Genomic DNA, 7500 nt, shown 5'->3' on the forward strand with positions numbered 1-7500 from the left:
GGAGCACAAAAAAGCCTACAGCACCTGGTATTCCCAGGCGGTCTCCCATCCAGGTACTAACTAGGCCTGACACTGCTTAACTTCCGAGATCAGTCGAGATCGGGTGCATTCAGTGTGGTGTGGCCGTAGGCTCTAGGAATGCTAAGAATATTACTCTTATGCATTTGCATTTAGTAAGCTAAGCCATGCAGCCACTTGCAACATGATACCACGCTCATCGCTCGATCAGCGCTCGATCAGGCTCGATCAGGCGAGATATATAAGACTGGTGGGCCCATTCAGGACTCCTATATCTGGTAGGATAACTTTAATTCATCCATCCTGTGTCTGTTGCAGGGAGGTGGAGAGAACAATCAACACAATAATGGTTTTCTTTCATGCCTCTTGAAGGACTCAATATTCTCTGTACTGCATTACATGTGAAAGTTGATTTATTACCCATGAACACACTACCTGTATGCTAATTCTATGTAAAAAGGTAGCTCCAGCCCTCATGATGTTGTCCAACATTTCCGCTATAAAACGGGATACAATTATTTTGGAAACATACCAAATTTGAAAAATAATTGAGAAGTTGCGCAATTACTAATCATGGAGCACAAAAAAAGCCTACAGCACCTGGTATTCCCAGGCAGTCTCCCATCCAGGTACTAACTAGGCCAGACCCTGCTTAGCTTCCGAGATCGGGCGCATTCAGTGTGGTGTGGCCGTAGGCTCTGGGCCTAGTGAGTTTGTACTTTTAAGCATCTAGTCGGCTAGACCTTGCAGTTTTGAAAGGCAATTGTGAAATGGCTCACTTCCTGAACTTGGAGCACAAAAAAGCCTACAGCACCTGGTATTCCCAGGTGGTCTCCCATCCAGGTACTAACTAGGCCCGACACTGCTTAGCTTCCGAGATCAGACGAGATCGGGCGCATTCAGTGTGGTGTGGCCGTAGGCTCTGGGCTTAGTGAGTTTTGTACTTTTAAGCATCTAGTCGGCTAGACCTTGCAGTTTTGAAAGGCAATTGAGAAATGGCTCACTTCCTGAACTTGGAGCACAAAAAAGCCTACAGCACCTGGTATTCCCAGGTGGTCTCCCATCCAGGTACTAACTAGGCCCGACACTGCTTAGCTTCCGAGATCAGACGAGATCGGGCGCAATCAGTGTGGTGTGGCCGTAGGCTCTGGGCCTAGTGAGTTTTGTACTTTTAAGCATCTAGTCAGCTAGACCTTGCAGTTTTGAAAGGCAATTGAGAAATGGCTCACTTCCTGAACTTGGAGCACAAAAAAGCCTACAGCACCTGGTATTCCCAGGCGGTCTCCCATCCAGGTACTAACGAGGCCCGACACTGCTTAGCTTCCGAGATCAGACGAGATCGGGCGCATTCAGTGTGCTGTGGCCGTAGGCTCTGGTTCTTGTGAGTTTTGTACTTTTAAGCATCTAGTCGGCTAGACCTTGCAGTTTTGAAAGGCAATTGAGAAATGGCTCACTTCCTGAACTTGGAGTACAAAAAAGCCTACAGCACCTGGTATTCCCAGGCGGTCTTCCATCCAGGTACTAACTAGGCCCGACACTGCTTAGCTTCTGAGATCAGACGAGATCAGGCACATTCAGTGTGGTGTGGCCGTAGGCTCTGGGCCTAGTGAGTTTTGTACTTTTAAGCATCTAGTCGGCTAGACCTTGCAGTTTTAAAAGGCAATTGAGAAAGGGCTCACTTCCTGAACTTGGAGCACAAAAAAGCCTACAGCACCTGGTATTCCCAGGCGGTCTCCCATCCAGGTACTAACTAGGCCTGACACTGCTTAACTTCCGAGATCAGTCGAGATCGGGTGCATTCAGTGTGGTGTGGCCGTAGGCTCTAGGAATGCTAAGAATATTACTCTTATGCATTTGCATTTAGTAAGCTAAGCCATGCAGCCACTTGCAACATGATACCACGCTCATCGCTCGATCAGGCTCGATCAGGCGAGATATATAAGACTGGTGGGCCCATTCAGGACTCCTATGTCTGGTAGGATAACTTTAATTCATCCATCCTGTGTCTGTTGCAGGGAGGTGGAGAGAACAATCAACACAATAATGGTTTTCTTTCATGCCTCTTGAAGGACTCAATATTCTCTGTACTGCATTACATGTGAAAGTCGATTTATTACCCATGAACACACTACCTGTATGCTAATTCTATGTAAAAAGGTAGCTCCAGCCCTCATGATGTTGTCCAACATTTCCGCTATAAAACGGGATACAATTATTTTGGAAACATACCAAATTTGAAAAATAATTGAGAAGTTGCGCAATTACTAATCATGGAGCACAAAAAAGCCTACAGCACCTGGTATTCCCAGGCAGTCTCCCATCCAGGTACTAACTAGGCCTGACCCTGCTTAGCTTCCGAGATCGGGCGCATTCAGTGTGGTGTGGCCGTAGGCTCTGGGCCTAGTGAGTTTTGTACTTTTAAGCATCTAGTCGGCTAGACCTTGCAGTTTTGAAAGGCAATTGTGAAATGGCTCACTTCCTGAACTTGGAGCACAAAAAAGCCTACAGCACCTGGTATTCCCAGGTGGTCTCCCATCCAGGTACTAACTAGGCCCGACACTGCTTAGCTTCCGAGATCAGACGAGATCGGGCGCAATCAGTGTGGTGTGGCCGTAGGCTCTGGGCCTAGTGAGTTTTGTACTTTTAAGCATCTAGTCAGCTAGACCTTGCAGTTTTGAAAGGCAATTGAGAAATGGCTCACTTCCTGAACTTGGAGCACAAAAAAGCCTACAGCACCTGGTATTCCCAGGCGGTCTCCCATCCAGGTACTAACGAGGCCCGACACTGCTTAGCTTCCGAGATCGGGCGCAATCAGTGTGGTGTGGCTGTAGGCTCTGGGCCTAGTGAGTTTTGTACTTTTAAGCATCTAGTCAGCTAGACCTTGCAATTTTGAAAGGCAATTGAGAAATGGCTCACTTCCTGAACTTGGAGCACAAAAAAGCCTACAGCACCTGGTATTCCCAGGCGGTCTCCCATCCAGGTACTAACGAGGCCCGACACTGCTTAGCTTCCGAGATCAGACGAGATCGGGCGCATTCAGTGTGGTGTGGCCGTAGGCTCTGGTTCTTGTGAGTTTTGTACTTTTAAGCATCTAGTCGGCTAGACCTTGCAGTTTTGAAAGGCAATTGAGAAATGGCTCACTTCCTGAACTTGGAGTACAAAAAAGCCTACAGCACCTGGTATTCCCAGGCGGTCTTCCATCCAGGTACTAACTAGGCCCGACACTGCTTAGCTTCTGAGATCAGACGAGATCAGGCACATTCAGTGTGGTGTGGCCGTAGGCTCTGGGCCTACTGAGTTTTGTACTTTTAAGCATCTAGTCGGCTAGACCTTGCAGTTTTAAAAGGCAATTGAGAAAGGGCTCACTTCCTGAACTTGGAGCACAAAAAAGCCTACAGCACCTGGTATTCCCAGGCGGTCTCCCATCCAGGTACTAACTAGGCCTGACACTGCTTAACTTCCGAGATCAGTCGAGATCGGGTGCATTCAGTGTGGTGTGGCCGTAGGCTCTAGGAATGCTAAGAATATTACTCTTATGCATTTGCATTTAGTAAGCTAAGCCATGCAGCCACTTGCAACATGATACCACGCTCATCGCTCGATCAGCGCTCGATCAGGCTCGATCAGGCGAGATATATAAGACTGGTGGGCCCATTCAGGACTCCTATGTCTGGTAGGATAACTTTAATTCATCCATCCTGTGTCTGTTGCAGGGAGGTGGAGAGAACAATCAACACAATAATGGTTTTCTTTCATGCCTCTTGAAGGACTCAATATTCTCTGTACTGCATTACATGTGAAAGTTGATTTATTACCCATGAACACACTACCTGTATGCTAATTCTATGTAAAAAGGTAGCTCCAGCCCTCATGATGTTGTCCAACATTTCCGCTATAAAACGGGATACAATTATTTTGGAAACATACCAAATTTGAAAAATAATTGAGAAGTTGCGCAATTACTAATCATGGAGCACAAAAAAAGCCTACAGCACCTGGTATTCCCAGGCAGTCTCCCATCCAGGTACTAACTAGGCCCGACCCTGCTTAGCTTCCGAGATCGGGCGCATTCAGTGTGGTGTGGCCGTAGGCTCTGGGCCTAGTGAGTTTGTACTTTTAAGCATCTAGTCGGCTAGACCTTGCAGTTTTGAAAGGCAATTGTGAAATGGCTCACTTCCTGAACTTGGAGCACAAAAAAGCCTACAGCACCTGGTATTCCCAGGTGGTCTCCCATCCAGGTACTAACTAGGCCCGACACTGCTTAGCTTCCGAGATCAGACGAGATCGGGCGCAATCAGTGTGGTGTGGCCGTAGGCTCTGGGCCTAGTGAGTTTTGTACTTTTAAGCATCTAGTCAGCTAGACCTTGCACTTTTGAAAGGCAATTGAGAAATGGCTCACTTCCTGAACTTGGAGCACAAAAAAGCCTACAGCACCTGGTATTCCCAGGCGGTCTCCCATCCAGGTACTAACGAGGCCCGACACTGCTTAGCTTCCGAGAACAGACGAGATCGGGCGCATTCAGTGTGGTGTGGCCGTAGGCTCTGGTTCTTGTGAGTTTTGTACTTTTAAGCATCTAGTCGGCTAGACCTTGCAGTTTTGAAAGGCAATTGAGAAATGGCTCACTTCCTGAACTTGGAGTACAAAAAAGCCTACAGCACCTGGTATTCCCAGGCGGTCTTCCATCCAGGTACTAACTAGGCCCGACACTGCTTAGCTTCTGAGATCAGACGAGATCAGGCACATTCAGTGTGGTGTGGCCGTAGGCTCTGGGCCTAGTGAGTTTTGTACTTTTAAGCATCTAGTCGGCTAGACCTTGCAGTTTTAAAAGGCAATTGAGAAAGGGCTCACTTCCTGAACTTGGAGCACAAAAAAGCCTACAGCACCTGGTATTCCCAGGCGGTCTCCCATCCAGGTACTAACTAGGCCTGACACTGCTTAACTTCCGAGATCAGTCGAGATCGGGTGCATTCAGTGTGGTGTGGCCGTAGGCTCTAGGAATGCTAAGAATATTACTCTTATGCATTTGCATTTAGTAAGCTAAGCCATGCAGCCACTTGCAACATGATACCACGCTCATCGCTCGATCAGGCGAGATATATAAGACTGGTGGGCCCATTCAGGACTCCTATGTCTGGTAGGATAACTTTAATTCATCCATCCTGTGTCTGTTGCAGGGAGGTGGAGAGAACAATCAACACAATAATGGTTTTCTTTCATGCCTCTTGAACGACTCAATATTCTCTGTACTGCATTACATGTGAAAGTCGATTTATTACCCATGAACACACTACCTGTATGCTAATTCTATGTAAAAAGGTAGCTCCAGCCCTCATGATGTTGTCCAACATTTCCGCTATAAAACGGGATACAATTATTTTGGAAACATACCAAATTTGAAAAATAATTGAGAAGTTGCGCAATTACTAATCATGGAGCACAAAAAAGCCTACAGCACCTGGTATTCCCAGGCAGTCTCCCATCCAGGTACTAACTAGGCCTGACCCTGCTTAGCTTCCGAGATCGGGCGCATTCAGTGTGGTGTGGCCGAAGGCTCTGGGCCTAGTGAGTTTTGTACTTTTAAGCATCTAGTCGGCTAGACCTTGCAGTTTTGAAAGGCAATTGTGAAATGGCTCACTTCCTGAACTTGGAGCACAAAAAAGCCTACAGCACCTGGTATTCCCAGGCGGTCTCCCATCCAGGTACTAACGAGGCCCGACACTGCTTAGCTTCCGAGATCAGACGAGATCGGGCGCATTCAGTGTGGTGTGGCCGTAGGCTCTGGTTCTTGTGAGTTTTGTACTTTTAAGCATCTAGTCGGCTAGACCTTGCAGTTTTGAAAGGCAATTGAGAAATGGCTCACTTCCTGAACTTGGAGTACAAAAAAGCCTACAGCACCTGGTATTCCCAGGCGGTCTTCCATCCAGGTACTAACTAGGCCCGACACTGCTTAGCTTCTGAGATCAGACGAGATCAGGCACATTCAGTGTGGTGTGGCCGTAGGCTCTGGGCCTACTGAGTTTTGTACTTTTAAGCATCTAGTCGGCTAGACCTTGCAGTTTTAAAAGGCAATTGAGAAAGGGCTCACTTCCTGAACTTGGAGCACAAAAAAGCCTACAGCACCTGGTATTCCCAGGCGGTCTCCCATCCAGGTACTAACTAGGCCTGACACTGCTTAACTTCCGAGATCAGTCGAGATCGGGTGCATTCAGTGTGGTGTGGCCGTAGGCTCTAGGAATGCTAAGAATATTACTCTTATGCATTTGCATTTAGTAAGCTAAGCCATGCAGCCACTTGCAACATGATACCACGCTCATCGCTCGATCAGGCTCGATCAGGCGAGATATATAAGACTGGTGGGCCCATTCAGGACTCCTATGTCTGGTAGGATAACTTTAATTCATCCATCCTGTGTCTGTTGCAGGGAGGTGGAGAGAACAATCAACACAATAATGGTTTTCTTTCATGCCTCTTGAAGGACTCAATATTCTCTGTACTGCATTACATGTGAAAGTCGATTTATTACCCATGAACACACTACCTGTATGCTAATTCTATGTAAAAAGGTAGCTCCAGCCCTCATGATGTTGTCCAACATTTCCGCTATAAAACGGGATACAATTATTTTGGAAACATACCAAATTTGAAAAATAATTGAGAAGTTGCGCAATTACTAATCATGGAGCACAAAAAAAGCCTACAGCACCTGGTATTCCCAGGCAGTCTCCCATCCAGGTACTAACTAGGCCCGACCCTGCTTAGCTTCCGAGATCGGGGGCATTCAGTGTGGTGTGGCCGTAGGCTCTGGGCCTAGTGAGTTTGTACTTTTAAGCATCTAGTCGGCTAGACCTTGCAGTTTTGAAAGGCAATTGTGAAATGGCTCACTTCCTGAACTTGGAGCACAAAAAAGCCTACAGCACCTGGTATTCCCAGGTGGTCTCCTATCCAGGTACTAACTAGGCCCGACACTGCTTAGCTTCCGAGATCAGACGAGATCGGGCGCATTCAGTGTGGTGTGGCCGTAGACTCTGGGCTTAGTGAGTTTTGTACTTTTAAGCATCTAGTCGGCTAGACCTTGCAGTTTTGAAAGGCAATTGAGAAATGGCTCACTTCCTGAACTTGGAGCACAAAAAAGCCTACAGCACCTGGTATTCCCAGGTGGTCTCCCATCCAGGTACTAACTAGGCCCGACACTGCTTAGCTTCCGAGATCAGACGAGATCGGGCGCAATCAGTGTGGTGTGGCCGTAGGCTCTGGGCCTAGTGAGTTTTGTACTTTTAAGCATCTAGTCAGCTAGACCTTGCAGTTTTGAAAGGCAATTGAGAAATGGCTCACTTCCTGAACTTGGAGCACAAAAAAGCCTACAGCACCTGGTATTCCCAGGCGGTCTCCCATCCAGGTACTAACGAGGCCCGACACTGCTTAGCTTCCGAGATCAGACGAGATCGGGCGCATTCAGTGTGCTGTGGCCGTAGGCTCTGGTT

The 7500-nt window shown here is 47.5% G+C and overlaps 20 non-coding genes and 6 pseudogenes across 20 annotated transcripts; all 26 read right to left on the minus strand.

Moving 5' to 3' along the window:
- Nucleotides 1-12: 12 nt before the first annotated feature.
- LOC138463969 (5S ribosomal RNA) lies at nucleotides 13-131 on the minus strand. The gene has a single exon (XR_011266553.1). It is a non-coding gene; the product is annotated as a 5S ribosomal RNA (ribosomal RNA).
- Nucleotides 132-606: 475 nt separating this feature from the next.
- Nucleotides 607-715, minus strand: LOC138458881 (5S ribosomal RNA; annotated as a pseudogene).
- Nucleotides 716-820: 105 nt separating this feature from the next.
- On the minus strand, nucleotides 821-939 carry LOC138461157 (5S ribosomal RNA). The gene has a single exon (XR_011263791.1). It is a non-coding gene; the product is annotated as a 5S ribosomal RNA (ribosomal RNA).
- Nucleotides 940-1045: 106 nt separating this feature from the next.
- Nucleotides 1046-1164, minus strand: LOC138460685 (5S ribosomal RNA). The gene has a single exon (XR_011263356.1). It is a non-coding gene; the product is annotated as a 5S ribosomal RNA (ribosomal RNA).
- A 106-nt stretch (nucleotides 1165-1270) lies between these two features.
- LOC138454130 (5S ribosomal RNA) lies at nucleotides 1271-1389 on the minus strand. Its single transcript, XR_011260822.1, has one exon. It is a non-coding gene; the product is annotated as a 5S ribosomal RNA (ribosomal RNA).
- A 106-nt stretch (nucleotides 1390-1495) lies between these two features.
- Nucleotides 1496-1614, minus strand: LOC138464374 (5S ribosomal RNA). The gene has a single exon (XR_011266954.1). It is a non-coding gene; the product is annotated as a 5S ribosomal RNA (ribosomal RNA).
- Nucleotides 1615-1720: 106 nt separating this feature from the next.
- Nucleotides 1721-1839, minus strand: LOC138463970 (5S ribosomal RNA). Its single transcript, XR_011266554.1, has one exon. It is a non-coding gene; the product is annotated as a 5S ribosomal RNA (ribosomal RNA).
- A 463-nt stretch (nucleotides 1840-2302) lies between these two features.
- Nucleotides 2303-2411, minus strand: LOC138458445 (5S ribosomal RNA; annotated as a pseudogene).
- Nucleotides 2412-2517: 106 nt separating this feature from the next.
- Nucleotides 2518-2636, minus strand: LOC138460687 (5S ribosomal RNA). Its single transcript, XR_011263358.1, has one exon. It is a non-coding gene; the product is annotated as a 5S ribosomal RNA (ribosomal RNA).
- Nucleotides 2637-2742: 106 nt separating this feature from the next.
- On the minus strand, nucleotides 2743-2851 carry LOC138456343 (5S ribosomal RNA; annotated as a pseudogene).
- Nucleotides 2852-2957: 106 nt separating this feature from the next.
- On the minus strand, nucleotides 2958-3076 carry LOC138462331 (5S ribosomal RNA). The gene has a single exon (XR_011264930.1). It is a non-coding gene; the product is annotated as a 5S ribosomal RNA (ribosomal RNA).
- Nucleotides 3077-3182: 106 nt separating this feature from the next.
- Nucleotides 3183-3301, minus strand: LOC138464375 (5S ribosomal RNA). Its single transcript, XR_011266955.1, has one exon. It is a non-coding gene; the product is annotated as a 5S ribosomal RNA (ribosomal RNA).
- A 106-nt stretch (nucleotides 3302-3407) lies between these two features.
- LOC138463971 (5S ribosomal RNA) lies at nucleotides 3408-3526 on the minus strand. Its single transcript, XR_011266555.1, has one exon. It is a non-coding gene; the product is annotated as a 5S ribosomal RNA (ribosomal RNA).
- A 475-nt stretch (nucleotides 3527-4001) lies between these two features.
- LOC138457340 (5S ribosomal RNA) lies at nucleotides 4002-4110 on the minus strand (annotated as a pseudogene).
- Nucleotides 4111-4215: 105 nt separating this feature from the next.
- On the minus strand, nucleotides 4216-4334 carry LOC138460689 (5S ribosomal RNA). The gene has a single exon (XR_011263359.1). It is a non-coding gene; the product is annotated as a 5S ribosomal RNA (ribosomal RNA).
- A 106-nt stretch (nucleotides 4335-4440) lies between these two features.
- On the minus strand, nucleotides 4441-4559 carry LOC138465002 (5S ribosomal RNA). The gene has a single exon (XR_011267578.1). It is a non-coding gene; the product is annotated as a 5S ribosomal RNA (ribosomal RNA).
- A 106-nt stretch (nucleotides 4560-4665) lies between these two features.
- Nucleotides 4666-4784, minus strand: LOC138464376 (5S ribosomal RNA). The gene has a single exon (XR_011266956.1). It is a non-coding gene; the product is annotated as a 5S ribosomal RNA (ribosomal RNA).
- Nucleotides 4785-4890: 106 nt separating this feature from the next.
- Nucleotides 4891-5009, minus strand: LOC138463972 (5S ribosomal RNA). The gene has a single exon (XR_011266556.1). It is a non-coding gene; the product is annotated as a 5S ribosomal RNA (ribosomal RNA).
- A 453-nt stretch (nucleotides 5010-5462) lies between these two features.
- Nucleotides 5463-5571, minus strand: LOC138459293 (5S ribosomal RNA; annotated as a pseudogene).
- A 106-nt stretch (nucleotides 5572-5677) lies between these two features.
- LOC138462332 (5S ribosomal RNA) lies at nucleotides 5678-5796 on the minus strand. The gene has a single exon (XR_011264931.1). It is a non-coding gene; the product is annotated as a 5S ribosomal RNA (ribosomal RNA).
- Nucleotides 5797-5902: 106 nt separating this feature from the next.
- On the minus strand, nucleotides 5903-6021 carry LOC138464377 (5S ribosomal RNA). The gene has a single exon (XR_011266957.1). It is a non-coding gene; the product is annotated as a 5S ribosomal RNA (ribosomal RNA).
- Nucleotides 6022-6127: 106 nt separating this feature from the next.
- LOC138463973 (5S ribosomal RNA) lies at nucleotides 6128-6246 on the minus strand. The gene has a single exon (XR_011266557.1). It is a non-coding gene; the product is annotated as a 5S ribosomal RNA (ribosomal RNA).
- Nucleotides 6247-6710: 464 nt separating this feature from the next.
- On the minus strand, nucleotides 6711-6819 carry LOC138457596 (5S ribosomal RNA; annotated as a pseudogene).
- A 105-nt stretch (nucleotides 6820-6924) lies between these two features.
- Nucleotides 6925-7043, minus strand: LOC138463825 (5S ribosomal RNA). The gene has a single exon (XR_011266410.1). It is a non-coding gene; the product is annotated as a 5S ribosomal RNA (ribosomal RNA).
- Nucleotides 7044-7149: 106 nt separating this feature from the next.
- On the minus strand, nucleotides 7150-7268 carry LOC138460690 (5S ribosomal RNA). Its single transcript, XR_011263360.1, has one exon. It is a non-coding gene; the product is annotated as a 5S ribosomal RNA (ribosomal RNA).
- Nucleotides 7269-7374: 106 nt separating this feature from the next.
- LOC138454131 (5S ribosomal RNA) lies at nucleotides 7375-7493 on the minus strand. The gene has a single exon (XR_011260823.1). It is a non-coding gene; the product is annotated as a 5S ribosomal RNA (ribosomal RNA).
- Nucleotides 7494-7500: the final 7 nt, after the last annotated feature.

The sequence above is a fragment of the Ambystoma mexicanum genome, chromosome 4p, assembly GCF_040938575.1.
Source record: "Ambystoma mexicanum isolate Mex_15411 chromosome 4p, UKY_AmexF1_1, whole genome shotgun sequence".
NCBI classification, from domain to species: domain Eukaryota; kingdom Metazoa; phylum Chordata; class Amphibia; order Caudata; family Ambystomatidae; genus Ambystoma; species Ambystoma mexicanum.